Genomic DNA, 6,000 nt, shown 5'->3' with positions numbered 1-6,000 from the left:
CTCAATAAAAGATCTTGGAGATGTAACCTATGTGAATATACCAAGATAGACAAAGCATGTTACTAGGGTTGAGTTAAGGTACATATATTGACAAATTGCTGAATAGATTCCGCATGTAAGACTCCAAGAGAGGATTTTTACCAGTGTCACATGGTGTACATCTCTCTAAGGCTATGTGTCCAAAGACACAAGAGGAGAGAAGTAGAATAGGCAAGATACATTATACTTCAGCTATAGGGCCCATAATGTAATGATATGCACTTGACCAGATGTCTCATATGCTTTAAGCATGACGAGTAGATATAAATCAGATCCTAGAGAGGGTCATTGGATTACTATAATGGCTATCCTTGAGTATCTTAGAAGAGCAAAAAACATATTCTTAGTTTTTGGAGGAGATAAGGAATTGATTGTTAGAGGATATACTGACGCTAGTTTTCAAACAGATCGGGATGATCTAAAATCGCAACAAGGTTATATATTTTGTTTGAATGGTGTAATTATTTGTTATAGGCGTTCCAAGAAGGAGACAGTTGTAGATTCAACAACTGAGTTTGAGTATATAACAACTTCAGAGGTAGTAAAGGAAGCCATATGGATCAAGAACTTCATAGCGGAGTTTGAAATGGTTCATAGCATTGTTGATCCAGTTGTGCTATATTGTGACAATAACGTGGTTATAGTGCAAGCAAAGGATCCAAAGTTTCACTAACGATCCAAGTATGTGCTGAGGAAGCATCACCTCCTTAGAGAGATTGTTTAGAGGGGTGACGTGTTGGTTAGTAGAGTAGATACCAACTAGAATATTACAAACTCACTCACAAAGGCCTTACCTCTGTAGAAACATGAGACACATGTGAGGAGCCTACGAATCATAGTCGATAATGTTTGGCAATAGTGTAAGTGAGAGATTGTTAATGTGTGCACTTATATGATTAATGATTATATATTTATGGATAATTATTTAATAAAGACAAGTATTTAATGTTAATTATTTATTTTTCTGTAGGTATATGATTAATGATAAAGTCTCATAGATTAATGAGTATATTAATCTGAAAACAGTCCTTGATTATTATCTTGGAGAATTTGAATAGAAAAACTCATCATCTTCCATGAAAATTTTTTTGATGAGACAACTCTTCATCTTCCTTGAAGAGTTGAAGAGTCATATCTCTTCATCTTCCTTGGAGGCTATAAGTAGATACCCTTGAAAGATTTGCAGAAAAACTCTCTCTCCATTTCTCCCTTGAAACTTTTTGCAACCTACTCCTTCTCTCCTTGGAGACACATCTTCTTCCCTCTCTTCGATCGAAAGAGATCCATAGAACTTCCGAAAGATTTTGTCAATCTAAGAGGCTAGCACCTCGTGGATCATGTCTAGTTCGTGATCTAGTGCACATAGATACCACTAGAGGAGTTACATGTGGTACTCTCATTTATTTGTGATATTGTTCACGTCTATTGAGGACTATGAGGTATGCTTCATTTCATGTTATTTTTTTTAAAACTATATGTACTACGAAATGATCCATATTAATTACTTAAATATATTATGTTACACAAGAATTATAACACCTTTGGGCCCGTGGAGGAGTAGTTTTTCCTTGCTTCATAGTGCCAATTTGGGGGCTTTCATGGAGCATATAATAGTTTGTTTTCGATGGAGTTTGACGAAGACTTGGAGATCGACCTTGTCAACTTCTTTGCGTGACATCCAACTGGGAGGTTACACCTTGCCCGTGAACTCACGGCAAGCAAGGAAATGGCCCATTTGCGGCCTCATCGTCAAGATGTTGCGCTAGCGAGGTTGAGATGAAGACGTGACGAGGGATGGAAAGTTGGTTAAGTCCAATTTGGGTAGATAAGAAAATGAGTTAAATTTGATCAACGATGAATTTAAAATTTGTTCATCCATACTTTTTTTCTGAAGTAAACGGGAAAAAGTGGATCGATTTGTGGGGAATCCATTCTTTATATGATCCACACTCCAAAGTAGACATAGCATAAATGTCTGCCCGGAAGGCAACGTCCTTGTAGTCTCGTGCAGGAGCACAACAACAATGGGGGTATGGCGAACGGGTTGCTCGATGCCATCATTTCCCTGGTCGCATCATGGTCGCACCATGTGTCACACGCCACCAGGAAGTTATCAAGCCGTTGCAAGAAGAGGGACAAGGGAAAGGAGAGATTCTCCAATGGGGTCAACGTCGACGAGGATGATAGAGTGTGGCAGCGCGATATCTTGATGGGGGGAGAAGTGCCAACTACTGGACTTTTCAAGCACCATTTACTACGACGCCGACAAAAAAGGAAGGAGGAGGAATTGAAAAGGGACAGGGACTTATGATCGTAATGGACGCATGACACTTGTAGATGGAGAAGACGGTGGAAGAGGAAGTGAAGGAAGATGATGAAGGCAGTGCGACCTCTTCCAACCTAACACACTTTTGCCCGCTCAGCTGTGGCCATCGAATCTCAAACCAAAAAGGCAGGATAGCCTTCACACCATCGGATTGAGCGCAAGGATCAATGCAATCTTGGTGATTATGATGATCCGGATGATGCCTCAATCCCTTTAGTTGGTCGAATCATTTTGATTGACACAACCTCAAAAAGGTATCATTACAGTGATTGGGTTAATCAACAACACAACCTTACTCGGTGATCGAGATGGATCGTGTGTGCTTATATTAAATGAGCATGGCTGCATTAAATGCAAGGTGGCGCCAAAATCACACATAGGGTTCATAAACGAGCCACATGTCCACTTTGACGGCTGATGAAGGCTTGGATGAGGACAAAAGACATGCCGATGCGGCCAATCCATCTCACCAAAACATAATAGTCCAGTCAGTCAGGTGATGCATGACCAACATAGGAGCACCAACCTTCAATGGGTCATAACTTTTGACTCAGAACTCAGAATCAAGCTCTATTTGCACTCGCATGTGTAGAATTTAGATATCTACGTTTATTATGGGAGAGCCCATAGTTACAAAATTTTAAGCCAAAAAAGCATTGTTTAGGGTTTTTTCATAGCCTCTGAAGATTTTTGCTTCTATTTTTGATCATTTTTATTTTTATGATATTTAGGATATTTTTGATATTTCTAGTATTTATGGGTTAGGGTTTGTATATATCAGTGTTATGCTTTGATTATTTCTTTTTGTTAAGATTTATATTAAGAATTTTCCTTTTCCGATAGAATTTCTTTTATTTCTTTACAAGATAGGAATTGAAGTCCATATATTAGAATTTCTTTTCTTTCTTTGAATCTTAGGGTCTAGAATGTATATAAACACATGTTTAAATGTTTGATGAATTATTCTCTATTCTTAATAAAGTTTTTTATTTTGGTAAACCTAGAGAATGATGGGTTTCTCTTCATTTTTGGTAATTTCTCTTTTTGTCTTCTCCTTAAATCTATCTTCTCTCAACTTGCAGAATAATCGCTATCCTATCCGGCATCAATTGATAGCAAAGCACTAGGTAGGTTCCAATTAAGGAAGCCGAGGATTAGATCCAATGGAATGTCATTGTGGTCGTGGTCGCGATTGCAACAATAGGCAGGTTCTGGCTGAGGAAGTTTCGCACTGTGATCATAGTATTCATGAGTTTATAATCAAGAATTTACAAAGGTAAGTTATAAATTTAACCCAACGTCTAGTAGTGAGAGATCTCAAAAGTGTGAGTTCTCAGATCATGGATCTGAGTCTACCTTCGAGAACCCATATCACTAATGGACTATATACCAAGAATTCCATGGTTAGGATGAGCCCTATAAAGACCTTGGTTTTTGGATCGATTTGCCTGAATTTTTTGATACGTTACAAGCTGAAAAATTTGTTGATTGGATCAATTAAGTGGACCAGATCTTTGACTATAAGAAAGTTCCAAATTGGATGAAAGTTAAGTTGATTACCATCATACTCAAGGGGTGAGCATTGATGTAGTAGGAATAGATGTAGCGTGCACGAGACAAATAGGGCAAATCCCAAATAACTAATTGAGAGAAGATGAAGAAGATGAAGGAACATTTCCTTCCTTTCGGCTACACTCAAATTCTATTCCAGCTCTTCACCCATTGAGATAGGGTGCAAGATCAGTGGATGAATAAACGGATGAGTTCTTCTAGTTGGCTATTCGAAATGACTTATCCAAGACAGAGCAGCAAATGGTGGCATGATACATGGAGGGGTTGCGTCTGATCTTGTAAAATGTCCTCATCCTTCATTCGTTGTTGATGGTTTCAGAGGCCTACCAGTGTGCACTGGCAATTGAAAAGAAATAGAATCAGAAACTAGTGAGTAGAGGTAACCAAAATGACCAGCTAATCCACCCTTAGGATTCTTGTCCCTCACAACAGCAACCACCACATGTTAATTCTAAGGCCTCTTTCAATTGTTATCGTTACGATGAACAAGGATATAGGGAAAACTAATACAGAAAATATGTATATCTAATTAGAAAGGTAAAAATTTACTGATTAAGGAAGACATGAAAGAAGAGACAACAACAATTGGTGAACTAGTGTATGAAGCTAAAGACATGCTTTATGGTGATGACCAATATTTTCACACTACCTGCACAGTCAAAAATAAAGTCTACAAGATGATCATTGACAATGACAATTGTGAGAACATAGTATCTGAATAGGTTGTCTAGAAATTATAGTTGAAGATGGAACGCCATTTTAAGCCGTATAAGCTATCGTGGTTGAATAAAGACAATGACGTAAAGTGAACATGTGATGCCTCGTATCTTTTTCAATTGGTAGCAAATATTTTGATAGTATTTGATGTGATGTGATGGTCATGGATGCATATAATGTACTATTGGAACGCCCTTGGCAATATGATTACAGTGTTATGCATGATGGACAGAAGAATACTTACACCCTTCACATCAAGGGAAAAAAGATTGTGCTGGCATCACGACGACAAGAAACCATCCCAATTCCGATAGCCAAGACTACTATATGCTTTTTATTTGCATGTTCCTAGATGGGATACAGCATGTACACGTTGGCTATGCTTTGCTTCTATCCTCAAGCGATGTCCTAGCCACAAACGCTTAATTACTAGCTGAAGTACGATAGCTACTAGCAAATTTTGATGAGCTTATGCCAGAGGATCTTCCTTCCGAACTACCGCCTATGTGAGGTATCCAACATCAGATTAACCTTATTCTAGGATCGAGTTTACCTAATCGACTAGCATATCACCTTAGTCCCAAGGAGGCTAAAGAATTACAGTAGTAAGTGGTGGAATTATTGGACAAGTGTTATATCCGTGAGAGCATGAGCTCATGTGCAGTTCTAACCCTACTAGTGTCCAAGAAAGATAGTTTGTGGCATATGTGTATTGATAGCCAAGCTATCAATAAGATTATAGTGAACTACAAGTTTCTGATTTCTCGCTTGGATGACATGTTGTCAACTATCTGATTCTAAGATTTTCTCAAAAATTGATCTTAAAAGTGGATACCACTAGATCAGAATAAGGTCTGGAGATGAATGGAAGACTGTATTTAAGATGCAACATGGGTTATATCAGTGGTTGGTCATGCCTTTTGGATTGCCCAATGTGCCCAGCACCTTTATGAGGTTTATGCATCAGATCCTGCAGCCTTTCATGGGAAAGTTTATGGTGATTTACTTTAATAACATTCTCATCTATAGTCCGACATGAGCATCACATTTCTATCACCTCTATGTTATTTTTGAAAAGCTAAAGACAAAGTGTTTATTTGTCAACTTGAAAAAATATTCATTTTTTACTACATTGATAACTTTACTTAGCTTTATTGTGTCTACTGATAGTGTGCATACAGATCAAGTAAAGTTAGAGGTAGTCGTCGAGTGGCCTCAGCCAAGTACTTTGCACGATATTAGGAGCTTCCATGGCTTAACTTCTTTATACTGTTGATTCATCAGAAATTTCAACAATCTGATTTCTCTCATCACCAAGTGTCTCAAAGGACGAGATTTCAAGTGGT

Source organism: Zingiber officinale, chromosome 9B (assembly GCF_018446385.1).
Source record: "Zingiber officinale cultivar Zhangliang chromosome 9B, Zo_v1.1, whole genome shotgun sequence".
In the NCBI taxonomy this organism is placed as follows: Eukaryota; Viridiplantae; Streptophyta; class Magnoliopsida; order Zingiberales; family Zingiberaceae; genus Zingiber; species Zingiber officinale.
Note: the sequence above shows the minus strand (reverse complement) of the source record.